This window comes from Trachypithecus francoisi, unplaced genomic scaffold, assembly GCF_009764315.1.
Source record: "Trachypithecus francoisi isolate TF-2019V2 unplaced genomic scaffold, Tfra_2.0 Lachesis_group12, whole genome shotgun sequence".
NCBI classification, from domain to species: domain Eukaryota; kingdom Metazoa; phylum Chordata; class Mammalia; order Primates; family Cercopithecidae; genus Trachypithecus; species Trachypithecus francoisi.
The window spans coordinates 67,205,419-67,221,427 of NW_022681457.1; positions in this window are offsets into that span (position 1 = coordinate 67,205,419).

The following is a 16,009-nucleotide window of genomic DNA, read 5'->3' on the forward strand; positions in this document are numbered from 1 at the left end:
CAGAGCGAGACTCGGTGTCAAAAAAAAAAAAAAAAAAGGCCGGGCATGGTGGCTTACGCCTGTAATCCCAGCATTTTGGGAGGCCGAGGCAGGCAGATCACTTGAGATCAGAAGTTCGAGACCAGCCTGGCAACATGGTGAAACTCTGTCTCTACTGAAAATACAAAAATTAGCTGGGTGTGATGGTATGCACCTGTAATCCCAGCCACTCAGAAGACTGAGGCAGGAGAATCACTTGAACCTGGGAGGCAAAGGTTTCAGTGAGCCAAGATCATGCCACTGCACTCCAGCCTGGGTGACACAGTGACACTCCATCTCAAAATAAATAAATAAATAAGGGGGAAAAAAACAAATGTAAAAAACAAGTGAGTCTAAAAGTAGCAATGAATCATAATGCCTAAATTTGTGGGATTGGTGGGATGTGGTGGCTCCCGCCTGTCATCCTTGTACTTTGAGAGACCAAGGTGGGTGGATCACCTGAGGTCAGGAGTTCAAGACCAGCCTCACCAACATGGTGAAACCATGTCTCTACTGAAAATACAAAAATTAGCCGGGCATGGTGGCAGACGCCTGTAGTCCCAGCTACTAGGGAGGCTGAGGCAGGAGAATCGCTTGAACATGGGAGGCGGAGGTTGCAGTGAGCCGAGATCACACCACCGCACCCCAGCCTGGATGACAGAGTGAGACTCCCTCAAAAAAAAGTTTGTGGGACCAATTCCAGTCCAGTCCAGGGGAGCACACACTGGCAACCAACATCTCCCCCTCGGGCACCTTCAGGGTCGAAAGAGTGCGCCTGGAACAGACTGGGAAACTACAGCAGGCAAAGTAAGGTGCCAGGAATAAAGACACCGCCTGACACATTCTCCACTCCCCCTCCACCCACCCCTCTCCCCACCAGGCTTCCATCCGCCTCCAACCCTGCCATCTCCCCAGCAGCCTCGGATTGAAATCTTGCAAGGAAGACACCGATTCTCAAAGTCACAGGCTTAGGAATCTGAGCTACAAACAAAAATGAGGCCCTGCTCCCCCAACTCCCCCCTACTCCCCTCGGCACTGCTGCCCTACACCTGCCCCTTCCTCCATACTTTGAACTGTACTCCCAGAAGCTGGAGAGACGGCCTGTCTGTCAGGAAAGAAAGGACCAGCATGCGGCAAATGCCTGGGGTAGGTAGAAGACGGCGAGATTAGCGCAGGGATGTAAGAAACAAGTGGCTCTCAGACCAAAGAAGACTCTGCAGGAGACGGCACACTAGGCGTTCACAGATGCGTGCGCTGGACAGGAGCTTCCGTTACCGAAAGAATTGTCTGAGAAAGGCTCTGATCTGACCCGAAAGGCCCTTGGTTCCCACGGCAACGCCTCAGCGTCTGGCAGTAACAGGCTCTGTGCCGGAATCTTTGGGTGTGGACGTTCCGCCTCCACCAGCCTCTCACAGCCGAGGCACCTCCCATTGGCACCTGAAGGGTTAGGGAGGCTTTTCTTCCAGCTGTGACAGATCCAGCCTGAGGAGCGCTCCTGGGCCTTTCTTAGTTGTTTCTTCCCGCCCACCTGCCACTCAAAGCCACAACCCACTTGCACGCCACCCTGTGGACACCTTAAAGCGACCGTCTAGATCTGAACCGCGCTGAGGGAAAGGTCAGCTTCGCTCCCATTAGATGACTTGGCCCAAAGGACCTAGCGACTGCCCGGACAAAAATTTCTTCCTACAAGCTGCATGTGTCTGTGGGCTCTAAGAGTCAAAACCAAACCCAAAAGAAAAAGCCAACCCCACCCCCACTGCAAAACCAAAAACCACCACCAACCCACCTTTCAAGTGAGGAGTCCTTGAGAAGTGCTTCTTCAGCCAGGACCAGGAAAGGGAATCTGTGCACTTGGTGGGACCCAGAACACCCAGTGGCAGGGACCTGACCCACCACTGACACACAGATCAGGATGTGTCACCCTGAGAGATGACCCCACAAATCTGGCTCTCACAGATTGATTCCACAACCTCTCATCGATCCCACACACATCCCATCACTCACACCAGATTCCCTCATCACTGACCCTACATACGCACAATCATTGATTCCATGGACCTCATCACTATCCCAAAGACCACCCATCACTAATCTACAGACCCTCCTCTGTCACCCCAGGGACCTCACAGATTCCCCATCCCTGATTCCAGGATCTATAGAACCTCACCTCTTACCCCACATACCTATTAGTAAGAGGATACATTCATGGGAGACTGTGTTGGCCATTTTACACATCCATTGCATGTGTGTGTGTGTTTGTGCTGATTAATGGCTTAGGTAAACTTTAGCATTTTGGTAGCCAACGCAGTTTTTCTTTTTTTTCTTTTTTTTTTTTTTGAGACGGAATCTCGCTCTGTTGCCCAGGCTGGAGTGCAGTGGCGCAATCTTGGCTCACTGCAAGCTCTGCCTCTGAGGTTCACACCATTCTCCTGCCTCAGTCTCCCGAGTAGTTGGGACTTCAGGCCGCCCACCAGCATGCCTGGCTAATTTTTGCATTTTTAGTAGAGACGGGGTTTCACCTTGTTAACCAGGATGGTCTCAATCTCCTGACCTCATAATCTGCCCACCTCAGCCTCCCAAAGTGCTGGGATTACAGGTGTGAGCCACCGTGCCCGGCCGCCAACACAGTTTTTCAGTGGCTTTTCTTTTTCTTTCTTTTTCTTGTACATCTTTAAAGACCTTACTCCAGTAAGTGTGGATTGCAAATTATTAATGCCTATCCCTTATTGAGTCCTTGTCATGCATATTTGTTATTAATCATAATTCACAATTCTTACAACTCAGAGACACCAAAGATTCACATAAGAAGAATGGCTGTGGGTTTTTGTTATTATTTTTTGGTTACTGTAGATTATAAAAGTCATTCATTTGTATCAAGTCACTAAGTGTATATTTTGTTTTCTAAAAAAAATTGTAATTAAAAATATTTTTTAGACAGGGTCTTGCTCTGTCACCCAGGCTGGAGTGCAGTGGTATAATCATGGCCACTGCAGCCTCGGGCTCCTGGACTCAAGCGATCCTCCCACCTCAGCCTCCTTACTGGCTGAGACCACAGGCATGCACCAATATGCCCACCTAATGAAAAAAAATTTTTTGTACAGATGAGGTTCTTACTATATTACAGAGACTGGTCTTGAACTCCTGGGCTCAACTGATCCTCCCACCTTGGCCTCCCAAAGTGTTGAGATTACAGGTGTGAGCCACTGCACCCAGGTGATAAAATCTTTAAAAGAGTAAAATACTTTGGGAATGAATGTAAACTAAATCTTGGGCCTGGCATGGTGGCCTATGCCTGTAATCCCAGCACTTTGGGAGGCCAAGGTGAGGGACTCACTTGAGGTCAGAAGTTCGAGACTAGCCTAGTCAATACGGTGAAACGCCGTCTCTACTAAAACTACAAAAATTAGCTGGGTGTGGTGTCGGGCACCTGTAATCCCAGCCACTCAGGTTGCTGAGGCACAAGAATCACTTCAGCACCCTAGGCAGAGGTTGCAGTGAGCTGAGATCCTGCCACTGCACTGTTCTCAAAAAAAGAAAAGAAGAAAAGAAGGAGGAGGAGGAGGAGGAGGAGGGAGGAGGAAGAAAAAAATAAGGATTACATTATAGCATCATTGATAAGAAAGGGGACATACCTACAAATATGGAGAAAAAATTTTAATTATAAAATAATACTTGTTTGTTCCTGTATATTTAGAAATCTAGAGAGACTATTTTCCTAGAAAAATGTAATTTATCAAAATTGACTTAAGATGATATTGGAGATTTTTTTTTTTTTTTTTTTTTTTTTTTTTTTTTTGAGACGGAGTCTCGCACTGTCGCCCAGGCTGGAGTGCAGTGGCCGGATCTCAGCTCACTGCAAGCTCCGCCTCCCGGGTTTACGCCATTCTCCTGCCTCAGCCTCCCGAGTAGCTGGGACTACAGGCGCCCGCCACCTCGCCCGGCTAGTTTTTTTTGTATTTTTAGTAGAGACGGGGTTTCACCATGTTAGCCAGGATGGTCTCGATCTCCTGACCTCGTGATCCGCCCGTCTCGGCCTCCCAAAGTGCTGGGATTACAGGCTTGAGCCACCGCGCCCGGCCGATATTGGAGATTTTTTAAACTAAAATATATATATTCTTGTAATCAAAGGAAAGGAACCTCTTCATTTAAAAGCAGCACTTGGCCGGGCATGGTGGTTCACACCTGTAATCTCAGCGCTTTGGGAGCCTGAGACAGTTGGATCACTTGAGGCCAAGAGTTCGAGACCACGCTGGCCAATATGGTGAAACCCCATCCCTACTAAAAATACAAAAAAAAAAAAAAAAAAAATTAGCCAGGTGTGGTGGCTACTGGGGAAGCTGAGGTGGCAGGATCACTTGAATCTGGGAGAGGGGAGGCAGAGGTTGCAGTGAGCCAAGATTACCCCACTGCACTCTCGCCTGGGTGACATAGCAAGACTCTCAAAAAAAATAAAAAGCAACACTTATACTATGGTACATCCTCAGGTAAGATGTAAAGAAAGAAATTATTTCTAATGAAAATTTCCAGCTCATTGAAGCATGGATTAGATGAGTATAACAAATCTCGGCCGGGCGCGGTGGCTCAAGCCTGTAATCCCAGCACTTTGGGAGGCCGAGACGGGTGGATCACGAGGTCAGGAGATCGATACCATCCTGGCTAACACGGTGAAACCCCGTCTCTACTAAAAATACAAAAAAAAACTAGCCAGGCGAGGTGGCGGGCGCCTGTAGTCCCAGCTGCTCCGGAGGCTGAGGCAGGAGAATGGTGTAAGCCCGGGAGGCGGAGCTTGCACTGAGCTGAGATCCGGCCACTGCACTCCAGCCTGGGAGACAGAGCCAGACTCCGTCTCAAAAAAAAAAAAAAAAAAAAAAACAAATCTCTATAAGAATAGCTCCTAAAAATCAAAAGCAAAATTAGTTTCCCTTGAGAAACTAATTATAGAAAAAATATATACATTATCTACCAACTGAACTAAGGATCTACCCAAAGAACTATGAAATTAAAAATAATTAATCTAGAACAGCGATCCCCAACCGTTTTGGCACCAGGGACCAGTTTCGTGGCAGACAGTGTTTCCATGGCTGGGGGGGGGGGTGAGATGATTCAAGCACGTTACGTTTGTCATTAGATTCTCAAAGAGTGAGCAGCCGAGAACCCCTGCATGCTCAGTTCACAGTAGGGCTCATGCTCCTATAAGAATCTAATGCTACTACTGATCTGACAGGGAGGCAGAGCTCAGCTTCCTTCACTGGCTCCTGCTCAGTACAGCTGGGTTCCTAACTGGGTTCCAATACCAATCCGTGGCCTGGGGGTTAGGGACTCCGATATAGAATATCCAGGACTTAACTATTCTGATATGATTATAAATCTTGATAAATAACAAAATTATTGATCTAACTCTGGTACTTTCAAGATTAGAAGTCAGCAATCAATTGCTCATGGACCAACCACTGGTTTTGAAAATGAAATTTTATTGGGACACAGCAATACTCATTTGTTTACTCATTTCTTTCCCACTTCAGCAGCACATATGAGTAGTTGTAAAATATGACCCAAAGCCTAAATTAGTTACCATTTAGCCCTTTACTGTTGGCCCTTTAAGAAAGAGAGTGCCAACTTGTGGTCTAGATTTATTACTTCTTCTAATATTTATTTGATTTTATGAAGGGTTGTTTCACACATAATTGATTTTTTCAATACTGAAAAACACCTTTTTCCCCACATTTTACCATTTTCTAAATCAGGATGCTACTTACAGTTGATAACTACTTTCAAGCACTTCCAGCTAGATGACCACTCTAAAATAATCATTTGATATACCTTCCACTGTATTTTCTGGCAATCTCAAGGAAGTGCCAGCGTCAAAGAATATTAGTTTTAATGAAATTTGTGCATTTTTGCACAATTAGAATTCAACCCAATGAACAAATCAATACCTTTTAAATAAGAATGATTGAAGAAAATCACAAGTTACTTATTGTCAAGTCACCATCCATTATGTCAGTGTGATTATCCATTATAATTTACATTTCTATGTCCATTTTTTTTTTTAACTTTTAAGCTCAGGGGTACATGTGCAGGTTTGTTACACAGGTAAACTTGTGTCATGGGGGTTGTACAGATTATTTCATCACCCAGGTATTAAACCTAGCACCCATTAGTTATTTTGCCTGATCCTCTCCCTCCTCCCACCCTCCAACTTCCAATAGGCCCCAGTGTCCGTTGTTCCCCTCTATCCATCCATGTGTTCTCATCAACTAGGCCCACTTATAAGTGAGAATATGCGGTATTTGGTTTTCTGTTCCTGCATTAGTTTGCTAAAGATAATGACCTCCAGCTCCATCCATGCCCCTGCAAAGGACATGAGCTTGTTCTTTTTTATGACTGCAACTATGTCCATTTCTTGCATATAGGGAATCCAATATCCTATTCATTTATTCTCAGTTTTATAGTTAACACTATTTTCCCAAAGTTAAGTTTTACAATAAAATCTAACACAAGACAGAATAATGGGTTCTGTAATAATATAAGCCATTGCAATAGGTTGCTATTCCTCCAGCTAACTATATATGCATTTTAAATGTAAGGACATACCTTTACCCAACATTTTTGAAATTATGCTACCAGGAACACCATTAGTACTTGATGGTACTTTTATTAAGGCTTCTTTGCTTAAACAAGTTTATGAAGTACTGAATATTAAATCTCTGTCTTGGAACAATGAAAAGCTCATTATCAGTCAAACAAAGGAATAATGAGCCGTGGCATAAAGAACATTTAAAAATGTTACCATGGAACCCACATTCCTAATACCTGTAAACCATCTTTGGGAAAAGTTGCCAGATCCAAAGCGAGCGACTCTAGGGTTGGAATTTTCAGACATCTCCTGTGATTAGCCATGAGTCGATGACAGCGCACATCATGACCTGTAATTAGCTTCTTTTATCTGAACGTAGAGCTGCTATTTTTCTACAAAATGAAAAATCTTTCAGCCTAATCTTTCTATAAATATACTTCAGTGTATTTAAATCTTTTTTGCTTTTGCAGTTGACAATTATGCAGTTGCTTACAATTTTCACTATTATAAAAAGAGTAATGAGCTTTGCTTCTGTTTTCTAGTGTACATGTGAACAGTAGTCTCTAATTGCTGAGGCATAGGCTGTAAACATTTTCAGCATTGGTGCATATAGCCAACTTCTTCAGTTTTGAAATATCTGACAGCTCAGTCAAAACTGAAGTGGGTGCTATACTTCTCCCGGTATGTGTTTTAGTTTTTATTTTTCTAATCGCTAGTGAATTGAGTGTTTTTCACAGATTTTTACTTGACAATTATTAATTATGATTTTTCCTAGTTGTGCTTTTTGCCTGCTTATTCATTTGTTTTCCTACTGATAAATGAGTGTTTTAAAAAATCATATTCAGGATCCAAATTATTTGTTTGTTTTATATGATGTCTTCATTTTTTCCAAACTTATGATTTATGCTGTTTTATTGTGTTCAGTATCCCCAATGCCAACAATGTAAATGTCAATTTAGTCAGTTTTCACTCTTATCAAATATTCTTATTATTTTTATTCATAATTTTATTGCACTCTGGTTTTCTAAATATCAGTCAAATTATCTGCAAGTTAAAATGAAAATACCTTTTCTAATATTTATATAGATTTCTTTACTTTAATTGAAATAGCTTTAGTTATCTCATATATTGGGAGTGATACCAGGCTTTCAGTCTTTTCCTTCAATTTAATGGAAATTACATCAGCAGTTCACATTAATCTAATGTTTCTTTTTGGTTGTGGGTGAATCATCTGTGCTGTATGTAAGTAGCTTCCTACCTTAGAAATGCCTCATTTTTTCTTTTCTGTTTTTTTCTACTACCCACTCATCTGTTACTCTTTTTTTAATGCCATTTTATTATCTGTTGCTATAGTCATATACTATTCCTCTTTAATTTATTGATATATTAATTGATATACTTCTTGATTTTTAAACATCCCTGGAATAAACCCTGGTTGGCCAAGTTATATTATTATTTTGATACCTACTTAGTTTCATTAGTTAATATTTACTTAGAATGTTTGCATCTACAGCCAGGTGCTGTGGCTCATGCCTTTATTCCCAGGCGTGGGAGGATTAATTCCAATTCTTCGAATCACTCATTCCTAAGGTTCATAACCCATCTGTTTAAATGTGAACTCTCTTGTTTTGTTATTAGGTATTGCTGCATAACAAATTACCACAAATGGAGGAGGTTAAAAAACATACATTAATGGATTGGATTAATTGGATTAATTAATTCCTCCACCTTTGGGAGGCTGAGGTAGGTGGACCACGAGGTCGGGAATTCAAGACTAGCCCGGTCAACATGGTGAAACCCCGTGTCTACTAAAAATACAAAAATTAGCTGGGCATGGTGGCGGGCACCTGTAATCCCAGCTACTCAGGAGGCTGAGGCAGGAGAATCACTGGAACCCGGGAGGCGGAGGTTGCAGTAAGCTGAGATCACATCACTGTCACATCACTGCACTCTGGGCTGGGCGACAAAGCGAGATTCCATCTCAAAACCAAAAAAAAAAAGAAGAAGAAGAAAGACTGTGGGATGGCAAGGAATGTAGTGCCGCATAACTTGTTCAATGAGGCCATCAATCCCGTAAGTGTGAGGAACTGAATTACACCAACAAGCACAAGAGCTTGGAAGAAAACCCTAAACTCCATAAAGGAACACAGGCTGGCTGATATCCTGATTGCAGCCTTGTGAGATCCTGAGCAGAGAACTCTTCCTCAGCCAAGTACAGACTCTAACCCATGAGAACTATGACATCATTAATGTATGTTTTTTAACCTCCTCCATTTGTGGTAATTTGTTATGCAGCAATACCTAATAACAAAACAAGAGAGTTCACATTTAAACAGATGGGTTATGAACCTTAGGAATGAGTGATTCGAAGAATTGGAATTAAGACTCCTGCATAACACTAGGTACTAAAATGGAAATAACTTCTTCCCTCCGTATTTACAAATTATGAGCCTTACTTGGGTTTGAGATATTAACTTATTTGAGCTGCAAGGTACAGAAATATCAAACCAGGAATAAACAGAACTTCCCAACGACTGAAAATCATGGGGTACAAAGTGGGGAGGGGAGAGGAAGGGAGAGGCATCACTTCAATTCCACTGAAATTTTCCACACAGGAAACTTCAGTTATCATGAGCTCACAGTCCAAAGTTAGGAAACAGTCCAGAAAACAATCCACTATGAGTAGACTACAATGGACAGAGCCAAATTTACACTTCTTTCTCTATCAAAAAATATTAATACTGCTTGGGGGTTATATTATAGCCCTTGTTAAAATATTAACGGACAACAGATATAGCAAATATGAGGAAAGAAAATACTGTTGAAAGCACCAGAGAGGTTTGAAAAAGACGGGTTAGACCTTAAAGCACTTATCGGGTTTGGCACAGCGAAAGAAAATGAGTTATCTGACAACTAGGTCAGAGGGAATTAAAAGAGAAGTCAGATGGATAGAGAAAACATGAGAGGCCAAGAAGCAACGTTGTTGAATGAACAGTGGCAACCGAGATGTATTGTAATTGGATGCTAGAAGGAAATTATAGATGGAATGATGGAGAAGAAGTAAGCAAAATGTTAGCATTTGAGAATTTTCTTCTTTTTTTTTTTTTTAAGAGACGAAGTCTCGCTCTGTTGCCCAGGCTGGAGTGCAGTAGCACGATCTCGGCTCACTGCAACCTCCACCTTCCGGGTTTAAGCAAATCTACTGCCTCAGCCTCCCGAGTAGCTGGGACTACAGGCGCGAGCTGCCAGGCCTGGCTAATTTTTTTTGGTATTATAGTAGAGACAGGGTTTTACCGTGTTCCAGGCTGGTTTCTAACTCCTGGGCTCAGGCAATCCACCTGCTTTGGCCTCCAAAGTGCTAGGATTACAGGCATGAGCCACCGCGCCTGTTCGAGAATTTTCTAGTATTGAAGAAAGGCATGATTCCCCAGGTGGCACAATAAAAACCAATTATATTCTGGACTGACTTCCGGAATGGTTAAGTGAGTTTATGAAATCCTCTCCTCCTAAAAGCAATGATAAAAGTGTACAAAGTTGTCAAAAACCACTATTCAAAAACGCTGGAAGCTGATCAAGAGCATGGACACAATTAAGAAGCATTTGTTGAAAGCAAGTTTACTGACTCTTGGAAAGAACAGTGGGATCTGTGATATTGTAGCCAGGTGCTGCTCCCATCCTGCCCGCCCCTCCCCTGAAGTCTACCTTCAGGACTGGCAGTTCGACCGTACTATCAGAGGGGGCAGAATGGAGTTAGTAGCAGACATGAAAAAAATCCATGCCCTGAGTACTGCTGAAAACAATGGAGACCTCAGTGACAAACAATCAGAGAATTCTAATAATAGCCTGAGCTCCATACCTGTTAGCGTAATTAACAAAATGGCAGGCCAGACAGTTACAGGAAGAACCATGGAATGAGACAGCAGAAGAGGGCCTTGCTAAGATCCCACAGGTTCCTAGAGGTCTGGAAGGCTGTGCACCTGCACACAGCTGTGGCTGCTCAGGAGAAAACCAAAAGGGGCCTGGCGTGGTGGTTCACACCTGTAATTCTAGCACTTTGGGAGGCAGAGGCAGGCGGATTGTTTGAGCCCAGGAGTTCGAGATCAACCTGCACAATGTGGTGAAACCCTACCTCTACAAAAAATTAGCCAGGCATGGTGGTGTCTGCTTGTAGTTCCAGCTACTCGGGAGGCTGAGGTGGGAGGATCACTTGAGCCTGGGAGGTCGAGGCTGCAGTGAGCTGTGATTGCAACACTGCACTCCAACCTGGATGACAGAGAGTGAGACCCTGTCTCAAAAAAGTCCCCAAAATAAAAACAAACAAAAAACACAGGATACTTAACTTTTATTTAGGGGCTCATATAAAAAGACTTATAATCATATATGTATACATATAATCACCTTTAAGGTGATTAAAAATCTAACATGAACAAAACAAATCAACAGATATAAAAAGCTCCATACATTTTCAAAGACAAGTTCTATTTCTTTTTTAAGGAACTGATATGATGTATCAAATATGTAAAATATAATACAGAAGGAAATTAGAATATAATCTCATATATAAATATAGACGCAAACTTTTTTTTTTTTTTTTTTTTGAGAAGGAGTCTTGCTCTGTTGCCCAGACTGGAGTGCAATAGCGTGATCTCGGCTCACTGTTACCTCCGCCTCCCAGATTCAAGCAATTCTCTTGCCCCCCAAATAGCTGGGACTACCGGCGCCTGCCACCACGCCCAGCTAATTTTTGTATTTTTAGTAGAGACAGGGTTTCACCATGTTGGCCAGGCTGGTCTTAAACTCCTGACCTCAGGTAATCTGCCTGCCTCGGCCTCCCAAAGTTCTGGGATTACATAGGCGTGAGCCACCATGCCCAGCCAGATGCCTCCAAGACCTTCTAAGGAAAGGAATAGTAGCCAAAGAGAAAGAGTACCAGGGCAGACTTTTCTACAAAAAGGTGATCAGATACTGGCCCTTGCCCTCTAAAGGATATACTGCACTGACTGAAAAATTGTCCCCTTTAGGACAAAGGGCATCGGTTTTCTCTGGGCACTTTCCAAGGGATTCTAGGCTTGAGGAGGAAGAGAAGCTAGAATATTTGTTACAGCTGAGAAATGTCACTTTATTCAGTATACAGTAGCAGGTTTCTGGAGCTGAATGAAGATGAGTCTTCATCTAGCCCCACCTCAAAGCAGGGAACAAGTAAGGAGGCTTAAAATCTGTGGCCCAGGCTCATTTTCCCATAGAATCCCAAAGTCCTAATATTAAGCCCAATCATAGTAGGAGTAGGAACAATGGGCAGCCTCTCAATACGGTGAGGACTGACTTGCGGTAGGCTTTTCCAGGCAAGTTGTAGGAAGCCATACTGGGCAATGCCCTCAGGTTGGATAGTATGGACCTTGTTCTGCCCAGGGAGGGGTACCACATCCTGGAACTTGAGGGGACCTGCAGGGTCATGGGAATGACCACAAAACAGGTGGTAGAACAAACGCTCACCATGTGCCAGCTCCTTGGTCTTCAGGGCATTTTTGTAGATGGTCTCTTGGGGTTGAAGTTCCTCTGTCTGCAGTAACTCTAGTAGAAGCCTCTGGATTCTAGGCGACTTAAGTTGGTACAGGTCCATGAGCTGGTAGAACTGTTCCATCCAAGCAGCAGTGTCTTTTGCATATCGTTGCTGCAGCATCCGCAAAACATGGTACAGTGCCACAAACGTCTCCCACAAAGGCATCTCTTCCTTCTTTTTAGAGATGGATTGTGCCTTCTTCTCCAACTTGGGCAATTTAGGGGGCCTGCCCTTACCCTTAAAAGCCCCGAGATCCTTCTGAAACATTAGTGCTAGAGTTTGTTTGTCCACAGAGGCACGGGCACCTGTGAAAATGTCTCTTGTGGCAGGATAAAAATGTTGCATCTCCATCTCTTTGAGGGCATCAGATAACCATTGTACCCGCACACTCCTGTGAGGCTCTTCCAAAAGATGCCAGTTCATAGCTTTTGGGACTTGAATCCTCTTGGTAATTGGTGATATCACTGGAGCAGGGATGGGCAGTGCTTCCTCCTTTGCCAAAGGGTGAGATCTCCAAATCTCACCCTTCCTCCTCAAGGCTGGGAAGTCCTTCTCAAATACCAAGGCTAGAGATTTCTTATCCACAGAGGGACAAACCGCTGTAGGAACATCCCTTGTGACTGGATAAAGGTGCTTTATCTCCTTGAGAGCAGTAGATAACTGTTGTGACTGCTTCTTCCTATGGGACTCAGCTAAGAGATGCCAGCTGAGAGCATGTGGGGTCTGAGTCCTCTTGATGGCTGATGGTAATACTGGTTTGGGCACAGAGGACAGCCCCAACCATTTCTGTGTTTCTTTTCTTCTAATTGGAGGGATCTCTTTTAAGTGCACTGGACTCAAAACTTCCTTACAGAGTTGTAATGTATCAGTGCGACTTAACTCTAGGTTCTGTCTGAGATGTTTAGCAATGACCTTAAGATTGGACATACGCATCCATTTCAAGTATCTCTTTGAAGTAAAGTCTCTGAGGATCTGACTCAGTCGATGAAAACTGTCCCTGGAAAGTTGCTTTCCTGCTTCCAACCTTTGGAAGGCATTGTTAATCCAATCCTCGTCTGAGAAGCTTGCTTCTGAGAAGGGCAGCCTTCGATATCTCCTATCTGGCATTTCAGGTGAAAAGGCTGGGACTGGAGCTGGAGCCTGACCCTTAGTTTCCCCCATCAAAGAATCCTGATACCCCAAGAGCCACTTCCATCTTTCACCTTTGTGTCTGTGTTTAGGTTTGTGTGGTTCCATGGAAGTATCAGATAATTGAAACTCTGGCCTGTGGAGACCTTCTGGGACCTGGGTCTCTAAGCCTGTTTCCATGGCTTGTAAAAACATACCCCTGGCTTTCTCCAAGAGTTCATTCTCTTCTCTTCCCAGTGAACTTGTCACGGGGTGTACTCCAAGAAGTTGACGGCCCTGTCTGTTTTCAGAATCCAAGTGATCCTCTAACACTTTCAGGGATGTTCCCTCTTTTTCCTCCAGGGTTACCTGGAATGGTATTTTGGAGGGGCTCTTCAGAACTGTTGGCCACATAGCCTTGTCCATAAGTCTGGAGTCTCTCCTTACCTCAAGCAAGCCCTCTTTCTTAAAATGCATTTCTCCTTTAGCTGTACCCTCGCTTTCCTCAGCAAGATCCTCACCTTCTGTCACCAGCTTGGATAATCTCACCTCTTCCTTTGGGAACTTTGTTTTCAATACTCTCTCCTCTTCTGAGAACATTGCCTCCATCAGTCTGCTCTCCTTTTCCTTCTCTTCACTCAGGCTTTCCACATCCTTCTGCCTTTCCTCCTCCTCCTTCTCTTTTTCCTCCATTTCCTCTTCCTCCTCCTCTTCACTCAAGCTCTCCTTTTCCTCACTCAGGCTCTCCTCCTCCTCACTCAGGCTCTCCTCCTCCTCACTCAGGCTTTCCTTCTCCTCCTCACTCAAGCTCTCCTCCTCCTCCTCACTCAGGCTCTCCTCCTCCTCACTCAGGCTCTCCTCCTCCTCTTCACTCAAACTCTCCTCCTCACTCAGGCTCTCCTCCTCCTCCTCCTCACTCAAACTCTCCTCTCCCTCCTCACTCAGGCTCTCCTCTTCCTCCTCCTCACTCCAGCGCCCCCACTCATCTTCACTAAGGCTCTTCTCTTCCTCTTGTGGGCCCTCTTTTTTCTTAATCAGACTCTCTTTCTCTTTAGTCAACCTCTTTTCCATTTTCCTTTTTTGAGTCAAACCCTTTTCCTTTAGCTTCTTAGTCAAGTTATCCTCCAATTCCTCTTCACTTGTACTTGCTTCCTTTTTCTTAATCAGATGTTTCCTTTTCTCTTTCTTGGACAGAATCTCCTTCTCTTTCCCCTTCTTAATTAGACCTTCCTCTGTTTCCTTCTCAGTCAAGCTCTTATATAAGTCCTCAAATAGTATACCTCTGAGATTATCTAATAACCACTTCATCTGAGTCTTCTCTAGTTCACGCTCCTCAACTTTCTTCAGAAGCTCCTCTACCTGCCTTTTTTCTAACAAATTTGTCTTCTGAAACTCCTTTAACATAGTCTGTACCTGGATTTTATTGAATAGTATATTTTCCTGGACCTCCTCTAATAACTTTTGGTCGTCCTCCGAGCTCTCTTTATCAGTTAGCATTCTCTCTTTGGTGGCCAGTCTATCTTCTAGTTTCCTATCTTTCTGAGCCTGTTCCTTCTCTTCTTTAATTAATTCCCTCTGTTCTTTAAAAAATTCCCACCTGCCGCCATCAATTTCACTCTTTTCTATAATGGATGATGTCTCTCCCTCAGTTATTTCTCTTTCTTCTGAAGGAACTGTAACCAATTCTCTAACTATTCGTGCCAGGATCCCAAACAGTTGATTCTCTTTCATTCTTATATTTTCTTCCCTGAAGCGAGCCTCTTTCTCTTCAGAACCAATCCCTTTTTCCATATCCAGTTTTCTCATTGCCTGTTTTCTTTCTTCTTTGGCTTTCTTTTTCTTCTTGGCAACATCTCTCTCCTTGGTCATAATGTCATAGGCCAGTGTCCTGTCTTCCTGGGACAATTTGCCCTCTTCTTTCATAATTTCTTTCTCTTCCTGGGTTATTTTTTTCTTTTTCTCAGTTATGCCAATTCCTTCCCTGGCCATTGCCTTTTCTTTCTCAGCAATATGACTCTCTTTCTTGGCCAGTTTACTGTCTTTTGGGGCCTGTCTCTTTGCCAATGCCCTTTTCTCTATTTCCTTGGCTTCTTTCTCTTTTTCCTGGAACTGTTCCTCCATTTCACCAGCCTGTTCCTCCTCTTCTAAGGACAATTTCTCTTTTTTCCAGACTCGTTTTTTTGGCTCTACCTCTTTCTTCTTTTTCCAGGCCCGTTTCTTGTCTTTCTGACTCCATACTCTCTCTTCGTGGGCCAGTTTCTCCTTTTGTAAGGCTAGTTTTTCCTGAATCCATTGTTCTTCTTCCTCAATTGCTTTCTCATCTTTCTCAATCTGTTTCTTCTTTTTCTTAGCTTTTTTCTCTTTTCCTATGGTCTGTTTCTCTCCTTTTGGGGACCCTTTCTTGATTTCCTCTGTGAATTTTTCCTCTTCTGAGACCCATTTTATTTTTTCTCTGGCCCATTGTTTTCTTTTCTCAGCTTCTTGCTCCATTTTTTGAGCTAATTTCTCTTCTTCTTGTGACAATTTCTCCAGTTCTCCAAACTTTTCATTGTCTTCTAGGTACAGTTTCTTTCTTTCCCAGGCTAACTGTTTGCTCTCCTCTTTTTGAGCCTGCCTCTCTGTCTGGTCTTGTTGCTCCTGCTCCCCATAAAGGGCCTCTTTGCCAAACCATTTCTCTTTTTGGATTAATTTACTCTCTTGCTCTGCCAACCTCTCCCTTTCTAATGTCTGTTCTCTCTCTTTCCCAG